Source organism: Ictidomys tridecemlineatus, chromosome 1, assembly GCF_052094955.1.
Source record: "Ictidomys tridecemlineatus isolate mIctTri1 chromosome 1, mIctTri1.hap1, whole genome shotgun sequence".
Classification (NCBI taxonomy): domain Eukaryota; kingdom Metazoa; phylum Chordata; class Mammalia; order Rodentia; family Sciuridae; genus Ictidomys; species Ictidomys tridecemlineatus.
Window position 1 is genome coordinate 114538842 of NC_135477.1, and position 18102 is coordinate 114556943.

Here is an 18102-nt window from a genome sequence, read left to right on the forward strand (position 1 = left end):
TGACATACTAAAAAATACAATTCAAGTAAAAAGTTTTCCCCATTCACAAAATTCACTTGCATTCCAATGAACAAGAATTATTTGTATTCCTATCTATTTCGTACAACTAACAGAGGGCTGGAGCTTCTGGAAAACTGAGGCAGCACAGAGATTCCCCCTTCAAGCCCCAATTCTTGTGGTCAAGTCAGAAAGACTTCAGAAATGTCACTCAGAGTGACATGAATTTATTGAAAGGATAGGAAAAGGGAAAGGGGACACTAAAGGGAGACAGTGGGTCCATCAGAGAGGACCTGAACTCTAGTTTTATTGGGGATTCCAGAGTAGTTTCCAGAGAGTTACACCCAGGTCTACCTCTTAACATTCCACTGACAGCAGGATTATATCAAACTTTCAAGTCTCTACTGCCATGACAACTCTAGATTACTTTGGTCCTTGCTGACTGGTTCTAATTGGATTCTTCACCATAAATTCTTACAGATTTTATGATTAGGAAGGAATTATCCTTATCTCCCTGCATTTTAGGATCATTTATGAAAAGGATCACAAAAGTCTCCCCCTTCAGGGTAACTTGGGTTCCTCTTATCCACATTATTTCTGGTCTGCATTTCTCCTGCAGATAACAAGTAGTTTGCTGAGGAATGTGGCATATCCTGTCCACTTAAACCAAACAAGTTTGTGGGTCAATTACTTCTTGAAAAAGAAAGCCCCCAGGTAATCACAGTGGGCCCAATTTATAGAATTATTTCCCTTAACCTTGTGTTCCCACCACTTGCATCTATTGTCCCCTATCAGTACAATAACTAAAACAATGAAAGATGTTGTTATTCAAAGTACATGTATGAAGACAAGAACTGTAGTGAATATACTTTGTATACAACCAGAGATATAAAAAATCTGTGCTCTATATGTGTAATATGAATTATAATGCATTCTGCTATCATATATAAATAAATTAATTAAAAATGCAGCAATGAATTAAAAAAAAGAAACATCTAACAAGCTTGTGCAATACAACACCAAGCATTCCACAGACTACCCTGTAATCTTTTTTTCTGATCTTTTTAAATCCTTTCCTATTTTTTCTGGACACTATTTTCTTCTACTTCTCAGTGCCTCTTTCCTCCATCCTTAAGCTGTTCTAACAACCTCACAGGTATAGCCTGGTGAAATCTGACCTATTCTTTCCCTATCCTCATTAAAAGTCCCATTTTCCTGTACAATGCAGTTCATTTCCATTAATATTCAGAGAAAAACACCACAAATAAAATAACTGATAAGAAACTATCAGTCCGATGTACTTTTATGCCCAAATGTCTGTTGGATGTTAATAGTAACCTCAGCAGTAAAGATGCTTATTGTACAAAATGAAACATGTAATTGAGGTAATTTTAATTGGAAGCCAACTGAAGTAAAAATTCTTCACTTTATAGGGAACACGTTTTTGACATGGGGTAAATACTTAGGCAGCCCAACTGTGGCTATTCTTGACCTTCAGAAAGTCAGACTTCAGAGAAAAACTTATAACAAAAGCCACATAAGCTACAATGGTTGGAGAAATACAGGTCAGCTGCAGCCTGGGTGTAACACAGGGTTCCAGTAAGCACTGGAGGGTTCTTGTCTCACTTACCCAAAGAATGAAGTATACGGACGATGAACATGAGAATTCAATAGCAAATTTCTTAGAAGCAAGCAAGGAAAGCTCCCACAGCATGTGAGGGACCCCAAAGAGGGTACCATTGGTGGCTTGCTATCTAGGGATTTTTATACAATTTTGATGAGGAACTCATCTTTCATTGGAAATTCTCTCTTGATTGTTCTCTTTCAGGATAGTCAAGGAAGTCTGGGCAACAAGAGAATGTAAATAGCCTCAAAAAAGTAAAATACCTGGGGATCAGTCTAACAAAAGAAGTGAAAAACTCTACAATTAAAACTACAGAATACTAAAGAAAGAAATTCAAGAAGACCTTAGAAGATGGAAAAATCTCCTATGTTCTTGGTTAAGCAGAATTAATATAATCCGAAATGACCAAACTACCAAAAGGGTCATACATATTTAATGTAATTCCTATTAAATTTCCAAGATATTCTTCATAGAAATAAAAACAACAGTCATAAAATTAACTTGGAAAAACAACAGTCCTGGAATAGGCAAAGCAATCCTTAGTGAGAAACTTGAAGCAGGAGTCATCGCAGTACCAGAACTTAAATTATACTACAGGGCTATACTAACAAAACCAGCATGGTATTAGCATAAAAACAGACATAAAGACCAGTGGAACAGAATAGAAGACAGAGACAAACCCACACAAATACAGTTATCTCATACTAGACAAAGTTGCCATAAACATACATTGGAGAAAAGATAGCCTCTTCAACAAATGGTGCTGGGAAAACTGGAAATCTCTATGCAGTAGAATGAAATTGAACCCCTATTTCTCACCCTGCACAAAACTTCACTTAAAGTGGATCAAGGTCCTAAGCATTAGATCATGTGCGTGCTAAAAGATATGTAGGTTCAACTCTCCATAATGTCAGTGTAGGGGCCAACTTCTTTAACAAGACTTCTAAAGTGCAAGAAGTGAAATCAAGAATCAATAAATGGGATGTATCAAATGAAAAAGCTTCTTCACAGCAAACAATATGATCAAGAGTGTGAAGAGAGAGCCTACAGAATGTGAAGAATTCTTTGCCACCTGTACCTCAGAGCATTAATCTTCAGAATACACAAATAACTCAAAAAATTTAACACCGAAAAAACAAAACAAAACAAAGAACCCAGTCCATAAATGGGCAAAGGAAGTAAACAGGCACTTCACAGAAGAAGAAATATGAACCACCAACAAGTATATGAAAAAATGTTCAACATCTTGAGCAATTAGAGAAATACAAATTAAAACTACACTGGGAGTCAGGCATAGTGGCACATGCCTGTAATCCCAGTGGCTTGGGAGGCTGAGGCAGGAGGATTGTGAGTTCAAACCTGGCCTCAGCAAAAGTGAGGCACTAAGCAACTCAGTGAGACTCTGTATCTAAATAAAAATACACACAGGTCTGGGGATATGGCTCAGTGGTTGAGTACTCCTGAGTTCAATTTCTAGTACCAAACAAACAAAAAAACTACACTTCGATTCCATTTCACTCCAGTCAGAATGGCAATTATAAAGAATACATGAAACAATAAATGTTGGAGAGGATTTGGAGGAAAAGGCTTACTTGTACATTCCTGGTGGGATTGCAAATTGGTGCAACCACTATGGAAAGGAGTATGGATATTCCTCAGAAAACTTAGAATGGAACCATCATTTGACCCAGTTATCCCACTCCTCAATATATACCCAAAGGACCTAAAATCAGCATACTACAGTGTGGTAGCCACATCAATGGTCATAACAGCTCAATTCACAATAGCCAAGCTATAGAACCAATCTAGATGTCCTTCAACAGATGAATGGATTAAGAATATGTGGGATATGGGGCTGGGGATGTGGCTCAAGCGGTAGTGCGCCTGGCATGCGTGTGGCCCGGGTTCGATCCTCAGCACCACATACAAACAAAGATGTTGTGTCCACCGAAAACTAAAAAATGAATACTAAAATTCTCTCTCTCTCTCTCTCTCTCTCTCAAAAAAAAAAGAATATGTGGGATATATATAATATTATTCAGCCATAAAGAAGAATAAAATTATAGCATTTGCTGAAGATTATCAAGCTAAGTGAAATAAGCCAATCCCCCAAAAAACCAAGGCTGAATATTCTTTATGATATGTGGATGCTGACACATAATAAAAGGGGTAGGGAGGGAAGAATAGAAGTTCATTGTATTAGACAAAGGGGAATAAAGAGAAGGGAGCAGAGATGGAAATGGGAGTCTGAGAACCTCTTGATAAATACATTGAATGAATCAGACATACTTCCCTAAGTGAGTATATGAATGCATGATCAAGTGAGACTCCTCCTCATGTACAACTGAAGAATAGGATCCTAATTAGAATAAGTTATATTCCTTGTATGTGTAATATGTCAAAATATACTCTACTGTCATGTATATCTAAAAAGAACAATTAAAAAAAGACAGAATGTATGGGTACCCAAGCATGAGTTGGGTCTTCTACTCAGGCAACCAAAAACAAAAAACAAGCTTTAGCCTAGGGTTTTAATCTAGGGTAGTAGGATCCTCCTTCTTCAAGGTCCTCAATTCTATCTCCTGCCTCATAGGCATTTAGGTGGATATTTTTCAAATGGTTAGAAATGTTCAGAAATCTGTAATTGTTCTTTGATGGGAAGAGTAATCATTAGGTAAAGGACTAAGTTCTATGTGGGAGGCCACCTGTGAAGTCACTTGAGGGATCTTTACTCAGTACTGAGCCATGGGGGACTTAGGTCTTCCCTTAGGACCCATCCCGGTTTTCCCCTGTGTATCAGACTGCCCAAGGCGTGAGATTTCTGCCCCTGCTATACTAGCTTTCTAGCTCCAGACAGCTTTCCTAGCTCCAGAGTTGGGCGTAATTCATTGGGAACTGTACAGCCCATCTTCTACCTTATTTGGCAAAAAATATTCCATGAAAAACATTTGATGTTCCCTCATATAAATAAAGCAAGCGTGGGCTCCATCTCCCTCTTTCTTTCCAGTGTGGAAGCTTGATTTCTAAGATCGAGAGCTGTCCTAAACCCACTTTAAAAGATTACTTCCTGTGTACCATGGTTTTTTCACTGTTTTCTCTTTATTAGCTTTTATTCTGTAGCAGTCTACTGAAGAAGAGGATCCCCCAAACCTACCACCTTAGTGGGACGTGCGTGGGAGTTCTTTTCATTTAGAATAATCTTGTTGATGCAAGTCATCTTATGGTGACAAAATATTAGGAGTAATGTTTTCCTCTTTGTAGAAAGATCCATCAACAACTAAAAAAAAAAAATTTAAAAACCCTCTCTATCTTTGATGTCTCTTCTTAGTAATTTTCATTCAATGATCCCTCACTGTGTTCTTCACTTATAAATCACAAGATGATCTACTGTATTCAGAGTTGAGCCTGATCTCTTCCCTGTTGCATTGTCCCTCTTACATAGTCTTGACCAAAGTTGTCCTCATCATTTAATAGATTTTTTTTGTTGTTGTTTGTTTGTTTTGTTTTGTTTTTTTGGGGGGGCATTCTTAGCATCTTGTAGGGGAAGAAATGCATATTTTTCTCCATCGGTCATAGGTTTATGGCTGAAGCCACCATATCAAAAGACAGATGAACAAAGAAAGTCATGCAAATTTATTAAGTTTTATTTGACACAGGAGTCTTCATCAGGAAATGAAGAAACAGTTAAATTTGAGTGGGTTTTTGTTTTTGTTTTTGTTTTTACAATCATGGAGAAATATGACTCAAGGAAATATAGATATGATCTTATGGTAGTGAATTAAGGAATACTTTGGAGAACTTTTTAGATTCCTGTCTGTGTCCCTTCATCTTCAGGAATAAGAATGTTCCTTTCCTCCACTGTTCATCAATCCAAACTCAAACACCGAGAAAGTAAAAAGGACTTTATTTGGGAGTCTTAGGAATTGAAATTTGGAAAACACAGATTCACATAGCTCTAAATCAGAGGAAAAAAAAAATCTTTTTTTGTTCCTAAAAAACGCAGGGATAGTGAGACAGCTTATTATTGTTGTTGCATTACAAGACAGTAGTAATTCTTTTATAGGAAACATCTATTAGAATTGAAAATAGTGCTGTGTGACAGGTACTACGTGACTGAGAAAAGATAAAGAAAAGAATGTATGTATATTTAGTAAAAATGTCCATAAAACAAGAGTCTGAGAACGTCTTGATGAGTAGTCCTGGCTATGTCACCAGCTTCATGGGTTCTTAGGCTCTCTATCAGAAAAATCAGAGGAATAAGTGATAGACCCAACCTGATCTTTTCTTAAAATTGGACATCTCACCACAAAACGATGAAAAGATAATTTCGGCTTTACTATAAATTACTGCAAATTCTGAACCTGCTTGGAATGCCTGCCCGTGCCTTGAACACACCCATGCCTGGCTCTCTGACCAGATAGCAGCCCTCTCTGAAACTTAGTGACACCTTATAAATATTGGCCTTCCCTGGCCAGACAACGACCCTCTCTGAGGCTCTAATGGTCCTCATAAATTCTGATGTTGGGGCCAGCAAAAAATGTAAACTACCATTAGTGTGATGCTTGTCAGAGTTCTGTTATCTGTAATCCCCCTTTGTGTAACTTTCTGGGCTATAAAGCTGGGCTGTAGGAAAGCTGGGGTGCTGTCTTGTTTCCACTGTTTGGGGAGGGAGAGGCAGCCCGGCCGGTCGAAATAATAAGCTTGCTTTAATTTGATTTTAATTGGAGTCAGTGGTCTTTTCTTGCGTCCTGGTCTAACATAAGCCACTTTGTTCTCATGCTTGAGCACAAGGGAGGCAGTCTATCAGGGACAGAAAACCCAGGCTTGCTTAAACAAAAGGACAGATAAGGGTCACTTTTTAATACTTCTGAGGTAGGCAAGTACCCATTCTCTTGACTTCCTCACCAAGTGGAAGTCATGTTTTAGATGCCTCTGTGCTCTTTTTTATCATGTCTTTTCTTGCCAAGCTTGTCCATTATCATCTTAGGTCTCTGCTCTCTGATTTTTACTATGCTAATGGAGTAAAGCTAACTATAGGTTATTTTAGTGACTATTCTGTGCATGACCTTGCCTTCACCTTATGAGGAACACACTAATATTGTTTCAAAGCAGGTTAATATTGGAATTAATGACCTACATTGGTTGGGTCAAGAAGTCATAAATATGATACACACTGCCTCCTTTCTAATCTTTTATCTTTACATAGTCCTAAAATCTTATAGGCAATAGATTATATTTTAGAAAAGCAAAATAATGTATGTTTACTTTTTCTGTAAATCTGATAGAAATCTTGAAGTCATATATATGAAGTTTTGAAACTAACTATGACTGAGGCTGAGGATATGGCTCAGTAGTAGAGCCCTTGCCTGAATATGACAAGATTCCCTCACTTGATTGATACTAATTCTTCGGACTGGGATGATGAGGAGGAGACAATTAGCTCTCAAATGAGGTAGAATAGAGGGAGTGCTGAGGAAAGGAGTAAGGTAAGTGCTTTAGGAAGTCAGAAAAAAGATGAAGTTAATGCTGTTGAGGGAATCAGAAGAGATCTTTTGGGAAAATTTCAAGAAAAGGAGTAATGGCTGCAATTTTAAAGAATGATAATGATAATGACAACAATTAACCTTTGTTAATTAGGTACACTTTGGTGCTGTGTGGTGGGGGTCTGAGGCTGGAATGAGGGACAATTTTGGAAAAGCAATTTGAATCCAAATGTAAAGTCTTGAATAACACCCAGGGACCCAGCAAAAGATATGCAAATCTTTATTGACAAAAACTACCAAAGTCACTCCCCTCCCCCTTATGTCCTACATTCCTCTTCTCAGCCTAGTGTTTTCATGCTCTGGACACTCTAAAGAATTTAGTTGCCCTTCAACCTCCCATTTTTCACAAATATCAGGAAAAAAATACACAGTATTCCATATGTGTATATCAATATTACATTGTTACAAAAGAGTATGTAAAAGATTTTCTTGAGTTGGTGGTGGTATTGGAATTTCTTTGGGGAGGATTCAGTTACCCTTTAGAAAAATATCAATAATTTTCTTAACCCCCAAATTCATTCTGATCCTGTTTTTCATTTTGATTCCATCTTCAATTACTTCTCCCATTACTCCCATCTGGCTCTTTCACACCCAGCAACAGTTCCTTTTCCTCATTTAGGTGACCACAGTGCATTTAATTGGCCCCCCAGCTATTCTACATCCCTTATATAGAGACAGGATTCATTAAAACCTCAACTACTGCAATCTCTTATCTTAAATTCTTCCTGCTCTACAAAGGGAAGATTTGCTTAAATCCAAAAATTATCTGATTAGAACTATTCCAAACCATTTTTAAAAAATGCTAAATAAGACTGATTTTAATGTAAAGGTAAAATTTCTAAGATGATTCTAAGCTGCAAGAGTCTGAGTTAAAGTATAAAAGACTGGGCATTGTAAAGTTTCTAAATTGAAAGGCTTGGGCTAAAAAAAATAATAATAATAGACCAGGTATTGTTAAAATTCCTCTGCAACCCCCGGAACCTGTAATCTCTGTAGCTGTTAGGACAATACCTGAACTGCCCAGTAAATATTTCCATTGATTCCCTGGTTGTTTATTAGCTAAGGGCTCCAAATAGCTCAGTACGTAAGCATCCAGGACACAAAACCAGTTTAAATGTGTACCCTGATCAGGAGTGACTAATCACCCCTGCCCAGACTGTTCCCTCCAATGAATATACTAATCCTGTCTCAGAGTTGTTGTTCAATTTTCCATCACCTCATGATTTGTTCTGATGTATGCAAAGCCCCCCGCCCTCTCCAAAAAGTGTACTTAACCTCTGCTTGATCTCTGCTCTGGGCTCTGGGATGCTCTCCCTTCCTGAGTGAGCCTTGAGCCCCAGCATGCTGGTTCAATAAACTCCCTCCTGCCAATTGCATGAAGCTGGTCTCTTGTGTGGTCTCTTTCTCCAACGCTTCACCGGACCCTTACACTAACACCTAATTATTAAGAAATCAACCTTGGAACTTTTCATTTATCTTTTCCATTTAGTTCCTTTCTCCAGGCCAACTTTCAGTTTTGGACAGATTTTCACTCCCTTCCCTGTCATAGTTCTGTAGTACATTTTTAGGAAAAATTGTAATATCAGATCTTTGTCCTCTTTCTCCACATTTTCTCCTTCAAAAAATTTAAATAAATCAATCATAAATTTCATTTTGCTCCATCAGTGCTTTTTCTCCCCCTACTTGGCAATCTTATTACATAATATCCACTAGCTTTGTAATGTAAAAAAAAAAAAAGAAAGAAAGAAAAAAAAAAGGGTTAAGCCAAATTACCTGAGAGTCAATTTCACTGTCTGTGAAAAAGCCCACACAACAACTCTGTTGGTTAAGTTAGGACCCCTAACACAGTCAGCATATGATAATCACTGTCAGTTCTGCCCTGGCCAGATCACAGGTTCCTCTTTTTCAATATGCCTGCTTGTCTGCTGATCCTTCAAAACTGGATAGGTATGTCTTCAATTATCAGATTGTTACCAAAAAGTTGCATTGTCTTCTCAGCTCTTATGTCTTTGTGAGAGAAGATTTCAAGCAAGATAAGAGGTGTAGTAAAAACATAGCAAAGATAATTAGAAGAGAAAGAAGTGGAGAGTGGAGATATACCATCAAGGCAGAGAATGGGTCATCTCAAAGAGGCAATCAACAATTTACTTCTTTGTGAGTTCAGTTTTTATTGTGATTAAGAGAAGTTTCTAAACTCTTTTGTATTATCTCACACATGAGCTTCAAGAGGATACCTCATATCTAAAGCATAACACTTCTCATTATGTGATGCTATTTTTCATCAGAGTGTTACCGCTGTTGACCTGTGACGAGTCCTTGCTTCCCCAATGTTGAAGAATAACACCAGAGAAGCATGGCGAGGCAAGGTCAGAGTAGAAATTAGAAGTTTATTAAAGGACAGCAGAAAAGACTTCTCCTGGAGGAAGAAGGGGACCCAAGAGGTGGAATCCCTGGAAGTGTGGTTGTCTCTCCATTTAGTTCTTTCAGTGTTGGAATGTAGGTTGGAAGGCCCGAGGGGTGGGACACAGGTGGGCCAAAGAAGTAATCTGGGCAGGAAGAACTTCATTAACACTTCTTTAGGGCGGGCTATCTTCAAATCAGCTGGGACTGTTCATTAACATTTCTTTGGGATGGACTTTGGGCCTAGGACTTTTCTTGGGACTTCATTAACATTTCAAGAGTTGCTCAACTTTTCCGGAAATTCATTCTCAACATGGCCTCCATTTTATATTTCACTTGATTTTAGACCCGATTTACCTAACTACTTTGACTGCCTAATTTTAAATCTGGCTTCAAGAGTACACTGTCTCAGGTCTTAAGGCTTACAAGAGAAATAGGATACCCAAAATGGAAAGGAAGACTAAAACTTCATGCAAAACTTCCTCAATAATTAATTCCTTAGTGCCTTTAAGATTGGAAAAAGATTTCTCAGAAGAAGTAAGTAACTATTAAAAGTAAAAAAGAAGAAATGAGCTCCAGAAAATTTTTATGTTTAAAAATTTACCCATACTTTAGAAACTAGGTTACCAGGGGACAGGAGCAGAGAGGAAAAGATTCATTAAAACCCTTTTCTAGTCCAGAAGGGGAAGAAAACCTTTATTAGGTAGAAAAGGAAGTAGATTCAGGGACAGCCTCCTAAATAATCCTTCAGAGCCTCATCTAGAATTTACAGCTTCTGTCTTCATAACCATACTGCCAAGAAAGAAAATAGGGAGTTAAAAATATAATTACTGGGGCTGGGGATGTGGTTCAAGCGGTAGCGCGCTCGCCTGGCATGCATGCGGCCCGGGTTTGATCCTCAGCACCACATACAAAGATGTTGTGTCCGCCAAATACTAAAAAATAAATATTAAAATTCTCTCTCTCTCCCTCTCTCTCACTCTTAAAAAAAAAAAAGAAAAAGAAATTAAAAATATATATATATATATAATTACTTTGAAGTCTCTCATTTGGAAAAACCCACTAAGATCTTTAAGACTATAAAATTGGCAAGGAAAGAATAACTTCTTTTAAAATTCTCCTAAATTGTTCTCCAGAACCCATAAAATTTTCACAAAGACTTTTTAGGTTATTTAAAACTAAAAGGAAGAAAATAGTAAGACTTATTTAAAAACATACTGTCTTAGGTCTTTAAGACTAGGAAGAAATATGAATATTTGTGTGCTAAGAGCCACAGCCAAGTAATATGATGCATGGCATTTTTGGTTGAAAGGTGACACCAGCTAGCCATTGAGATGATATGATTATGTTAAGATTTACATTCATATGGATATTGGACTCCTGCTGTTCATGTCGGCCTGCTGTTGGACTCCTGGAGAGTTCCCATTGGTTGGGGAAGTGCAGTAGGAGGGAATTCCGGGGGAGGAACTAGCTCTGGGGTTCCGGGAGAACTAGGGGGAGAATGCCGCGTGTGATCTTCCTGGGCGCGTACCGGGCATTGGCGGCAGTTTCAAAAAATAAAGTTTGTTCCTGCTTGAGTGGCTCGTGATTTTGTGCCCAGGTAGACTGCGGCAATTGGTGGCCCGTGCAGGGGACGCCTGAAGCTTGGAGATGAGTAAAATTGCTCACCCCTGAGGGAAGGCGAGAGAATGGGTGACCATTTCAAAAAACAATGTGTTCTTGTTTTGATTTATTTTGTTTTTGTTTCAAGCTGAGTATCCCTAGAATTTTCTAAGGCAAACTGGGAAAAATGGTTGGTTCAAGGTTTGAAGTTGTTTGGCCCTGAGAAAGAGAAAATTGATACAACTATTCTTTGTTCCGTTTTTGTTTTATTCTGTTTCGGTTTTGTTTTATGCTATCTTATTGGGTTGCGTTACCTTTATAGTAGATTAGAAACTAGTAAAAAACAAACCAAAAGACTGTTAAGTAAATTGTTAGAGGTCCAGACTATGGTAGAAAACATGTTAGGTCAAGCAAAAGAGAAGGTCTCTCGAGCTAGTCAGACAGAGGAAAATTTGAAGAAAGAAAGCTTAGAGGAAAAACAACCATCAGGCGGGGAATTACAACAGGAGGCTGCTACTAACTCGGTTCTATCACCAGAGGGTGTAATTCAACCAACAGCTCCATCTACAGCTGAGCCGCCCTCAACTCCCGTAGTTGATGGACGGAATCCTGAGGCAGGACCCCAAAGATTAGCATGCCCTGTACTTGAGCAGGCAGGAGGGCAACGAATTCACTGTTCTTTAGATTTTAAAACAGTGAAGCAATTAAAGGAGGCTGTAACAACCTACGGCCCGCAAGTACCCTTCACCATAAGTATGGTCGAATCTATTACCAATTTGGACACGACACCAGCAGATTGGGCTAACGTGTCGATCTGTGCTAAATGGAGGACAATATTTGTTACGGAAGGTTGCCAATGAGGAATTTTGCACAGAGACAGCTAGGTGAAATGCAGCAGCTGGTTACCCTCAAAGAAATCTAGAAATGTTGTTAGGAAAGGGACCTTATGAGGGTCAACGACAACAAATTGAATATGATCCTGGTGTATACGCACAAATTGCTGTAGATGTGGTTAGGGCATGGAAAACTTTACAGGGCCATGGATATTTACAAGGACATTTATCTAAGGTAATACAAGGAACTAATGAACCTTTCGCTGAATTTATAGATAGGCTTATTCGAACAGCTTCTAGAATATTTGGAGATACAGAACAGGCAATGCTATTTATAAAACAACTGGCTTATGACCAAACAAATCATTGCTGCAGAGAGATCATTAGACCATGGAGACATGAAGATTTAAACACATATATTAAATTATGTAGAGACATTAATGAACAAGGACAAGTCTTAGCAGCAGTACAATAGGCTTTAGATGCCAAGCCAAAAACATGCTATAATTGCAATCAAACAGAACATTTTAAAAGGAGTTGCCCCATAGGAGGAGGGTTTAACAAAGCTAGGTATCAAAGGAATAGAATACCGGATATTTGCCCACGATGCTGTAGAGGGAGACATTGGGCTAATGAATGCCGTTCTCAAACCACCATAGAGGGTATTCCGTTATCAAAAAATTGACAAGGACCAAGTGTTTACCCATGATATCATGGAGAAAGGCATCAGGCTCCATTGCCAAAAAACGGACTGGAGGGCCCAATGCTCTAGGGCCCAAAACCACAAGTATACGGGGCAATGGAGGAACCCAGCAGCACCATCAAGGTAGTGCCCAGGATGCATTATCCATTAAATTCCTCATCAGACAAACTAGAAGGAGCGCAAGGTTGGACATCTGCGCCTCTGCCAGAGCAGTACTAACTCCAGAGATGGGAGTTCAAATCATTCCTACAAGAGTAAAAGGACCTCTTCCCCAAGGAACAGTAGGCTTATTATGGGGACGCAGCTCTTCTACACTAAAAGGACTTATGATAAGTCCTGGGGTAATTGATCCCGATTATGTAGGTGAAATAAAAATTATAGCTAGTTCTCCAAGAGGTATATGAGTAATTTCACCAGGAGATAGAATAGCACAGTTATTAATAATACCCAGCCTGCATGATAAATTTTCCAGTCGTACTGTAGAAAGAGGTTCCAGGAGATTAGGCTCCACAGGTGTAGATTGGGCTATGCTGTCTTTAAATTTAGATTCTTTCCCCATGCTAAAATAAATAGTCAAGGACATGACTTTAATGGGCTACTGGACACAGGTGCTGACCTTAGCATCATATCTCGTCAAGAATGGCCAAAACATTGGCCATTACAACAAGCCACTCAAATGCTTCGAGGCCTAGGAGTGGCAACTAATCCCCATAGAAATGCAATGGTATTAGATTGGAAGGATCCTGAAGGATGTGAAGGAACTATACAGCCCTATGTATTAGATCATCTTCCTATGAATTTATGGGGATGAGATGTCCTAGATCAATTAGGTTTGACATTAACAAATAACATCAATCCTAATGCGCCCACTACTAGGGCTAGACAAGGCTTTAGGAAAGAAAAAAGATTAAGAGAACAAGAACAAGGTATGACAGCACCAATTCAAATAGATCAAGAAATAAATAGACATGGATTGGGTTTTCAGAAAGGGCCACTGAGACAATCAAAATTACTTGGAAATCAGAAAGACCAGTGTGGGTTCCTCAGTGGCCCCTGACTAAAGAAAAGATACAAGTAGCCCATGACCTGGTCAAACAACAATTAGTGGAGGGACATATACAACCTTCTGTATCTCCCCATCATACTCCCATTTTTGTCATTAAAAAGAAATCTGGTAAGTGGAGATTATTGCAAGATTTAAGAGCCATTAATAATGAGATGGTTATTATGAGACCTGCTCAATCAGGGATTCCCCAATTGTCTGCTTTACCAAAAACCTGGTATGTTTTAGCTATAGATATTAAAGATTTTTTTTTGAATTCCAATTCATCCCAAGGATAGTCCACATTTTGCATTTACTATCCCTGCACTAAATCATGAAGGTCCTGATCAGAGATATGAATGGAAAGTACTCCCTCAAGGGATGGCTAATAGTCCAACTATGTGTCAAATTTATGTTAACAAAGCAATCCAGCCACTTAGAAATCAAAATCCTGAACTACAAATATTTCACTATATAGATAATGTCTTATTTGCACATAAAGATAAAAACACATTGCTAGAATGTTATGCCACACTTACAAATTTATTTTAAAAATTATAATCTAGAGATAGCAATAGATAAAGTACAATTAAATCTTCCAATTAATTATTTAGGAGTTCTATTATCCTCAACCATGGTCTGTCCACCAAAAATTCAAATACGAGTAGATCAACTCAAATCACTTAACGACTTTCAAAAGTTATTGGGAGACATAAATTGGATAAGGCCTTATCTAGGCATACCAGCAGGAGAGTTGGGACCTTTATTTGATATTCTAAAAGGTCCGTCAGATCCAAATTCACCCCGCATGTTAATGCCTGAAGCAAGAAAGGCATTAAAAATTATTGAAACATATATGGAAAATATGCATTTGGATAGAATTGATATGTTTGTCTTTATTATTTATTGTACTACCAACAAAAAAATATTCCTACAGGAGTATTTTGGCAAGAAGGTGGATACATTTATATCCACAATATCCATTATTGTGGATACATTTATCTTATTCTCCTAACAGTATTCTTACTAGATATCCTGAGGCTGTAGGACAATTAATATTCAAAGGAATAAAAGCAGCAAAGGGAGTGTTTGGGATTTCTCCCAATAAAATTATTACTCCATATACTATGGATCAATTTGTTGAGTTAGCTAATGAGTTAAATACTTGGGCAATAATCATGTGTAAATCTAATGTTTCATTTGATAATCACTTACCATCTAATCCTTTGTTGTCTTTTTGGTCTAAGCATCCTGTAGTTTTTCTAGAAATGACAAGAAAAACCCCTATCATGAATGCTCCAAATATATTCACTGATGGGTAAAATAATGGTACAGCTGCAGTAGTTACCCCTGATAAAACTTTTACATTTTTAGTACCCAAACAATCAGCTCAAAAGGTAGAACTTAATGCAGTATTACAAGATTTTATGATGTTTAAAGATTCTGTATTTAATTTATTTTCTGATAGTCAGTATGTAGTTAATGCTATAGTATCCCTTGAAGATGCTGGTAGGATTTCCCCTTCTTCTACTGTTTTCTCTTTGTTTTCCACTATACAAAGTCTAATCTGGGACAGAAAAGATCCATTCTTTATAGGACATATCAGGGCACATACAGGATTGCCTGGAGCCCTTAGTTTGGGCAATGAATTAGCAGATAAATCTACATATGACATACATATTTTCTCCACAATAGAAGAAGCTATAAATTTTCATAAAAGGTTTCATGTCAATGCTAATACTTTACAAAAGCATTTTAAAATAACTAAAGAACAAGCCAGACACATAATAGAACAATGTCAAAATTGTGTGACATTTTTACCACAAGTTAATCTTGGAGTCAATCCTAGAGGACTGATACCTAATCATATTTGGCAGATGGATGTCACACACTTGCCAGAATTTGGAAAATTAAAATATTTGCATGTTACAGTTGATACTTCTTCCAGATTTTTGATGGGCTCCCTTCTTGCTGGAGAAAAAACTAAAGATGTTATAGCTCATTGCTTACAGAATTTTGCCACTGTGGGCGTTCCAAAACAGTTACAAACAGATAATGGTCCTGGTTATGCTTCTACCTCTTTTAAACAATTTTGCTCATCATTTGGCATTACTCACATAACAGGAATTCCATACAATACACAGGGACAAGGCATAGTTGAAAGAGCTCATCAAACTATTAAAACGTACTTATTAAAACAAAAGGAGGGAATTGGAAAGGTGTATATATCTCCCAAAGATAAACTTAAAATAACCCTTTTTACTCTAAACTTTTTAAATTTGGATTCATCAAGGCTTAGTGCTGCGGAAAGACATTTGTATCCAAAAAATGTACATAAGCCTAAGGTACTTTGGAAGGATATTCTAACAGGACAATGGAAAGGTCCTGACCCAGTGATTGTCTGGAGTCTGGCCTCTGTTTGTGTGTTTCCACAGGGAGAACAGCAGCTGATTTGGATTCCAGAGAGATTAACCAAAACAATTTCTACAGATCAAAAAGAAGATGATTTGACTGAAATCCATAACAGGTGATATCCAGAACTCCAGCTTGGCTATTCTTACATCTGTGACAGTGATTAACCAGGATGCTTTTTTTCAGTATCTATTTTATTATTGCTTTTTCCCACATCATAAAGTTCTATTTTATTTCTGAGCTCATACAGTCCTAGGTTAATGTTTTTCTGATCAGTTTTATTTTTTGACTGTGGAGTTTTTGAACATTGCAATGGAGATTTCACCTAGGTATAGCTACAAGGCCTTTACTATTGTCTTATGTGTTGTATGTTGCGTGTGCACATTTCTGTTTTGTGTTGTATGTCTATATGTGCGTATGTGCATATATCATATATGAGGAGTGCTCATGAATAAATGGATCCGAATTTTTTTATTATTCATGTGATTTTAATGGTTTAATTTAAATTGGGTAAACAGCTGTTGAAGATTGTTGAATATGTGTACAAATAAGCAGGTTAACAGATCTGTTTGTTTACTTTCACCTTTCCTTTTCATTATATTTAATAATTCTGTTCAGGATAATGTAAATTGTTCTGAAAATTGTTTTCTTAGTACCTGTTGAAATGTTACATATTTTTTTTTTAACATCATTGTCAGAATTCCTATTTTCATCCCAGTGCCGGTGAAGACAAAGATGAAACCAAACTACAACTTCTTCGATAATTATCACAACAAACTGTATAAACTGATACATCAATGAATAATAACTCAACAAGTAATGCTCAATCAATGAGTCGATTTATTTTGGGAGGAAATGGACATATTGATAGATTCCTCCGCTTTGAACTGCTTAGAAAACTTGCCTGGACTATGTATCACTTGTATGCACTGTGATCTATCTGTTGATGCAGCGAATTATGGTAATGCTGGTGTATCTTTGCTGATGTGTCACCAGTGATGCAATTTTTCCTAAGGAGCCATCAATTGACTTGGTGTCGTAGCATTTCTGTATCCTCCTCCCTTCTACTAGTGATGGTCTAATTTTGGGGGCCAACAGAGGTGAGGCAAAGAACCTCACCCCCCCACCCGCACCAAGGCCAAATCTGGGGGCCAACAGAGGTGAGGCAAAGAACCTCATCCCCCCACTGGTGCATAGGCCTATCCACAAGTATGGCTATATGCTGGACCGGTAGTCAGTGACGGGTATGATCCAATTGCAGTGGTATCAACCTAAGACAGGAGGCTGACGCTTAGAGGTCAGTTTTCCGGTGACGGGTAAGAACCATATGTTGAATTGGACAAACCTAACAGGCACGGTCCCTAGCCACATTGCTTGTTGCTTAATTAAACAGAAGGGGGGAGATGCTAAGAGCCACAGCCAAGTAATATGATGCATGGCATTTTTGGTTGAAAGGTGACACCAGCTAGCCATTGAGATGATATGATTATGTTAAGATTTACATTCATATGGATATTGGACTCCTGCTGTTCATGTCGGCCTGCTGTGGGACTCCTGGAGAGTTCCCATTGGTTGGGGAAGTGCAATAGGAGGTAATTCCAGGGGAGGAACTTGCTCTGGGGTTCCGGGAGAACTAGGGGGAGAATGCCGTGTGTGATCTTCCTGGGCGTGTACCGGGCATTGGCAGCAGTTTCAAAAAATAAAGTTTTTTCCTGCTTGAGTGGCTCGTGATTTTGTTCCCAGCCAGACTGCGGCATTTGTGGGAAAAATAGAGAAACTCCATGAAAAATCTTTAAAAAACAAGTATATATCCTGCTGATATATATTTGCACCTCTATCTGAGGTACATGCAGTAAATATGAAAAAGAAAAAAAAACCTGCAAGCAAAAACAAAACAAAAACCAAATAAGAAAATATAACACAAAGATAATTTATTTTATTTCTTC

General features: G+C 38.0%; 1 long non-coding RNA gene across 1 annotated transcript in view; it reads left to right on the forward strand.

The window, feature by feature from the left end:
* Nucleotides 1–17876, forward strand: part of LOC144376947 (uncharacterized) — a 40030-nt gene extending 22154 nt beyond the window's left edge. The window contains exon 2 of the long non-coding RNA XR_013437359.1: nucleotides 1826–17876. This is a non-coding gene — a long non-coding RNA (uncharacterized LOC144376947). The remainder of the gene's footprint in view (nucleotides 1–1825) is intronic.
* The last annotated feature ends 226 nt before the right edge of the window (nucleotides 17877–18102 follow it).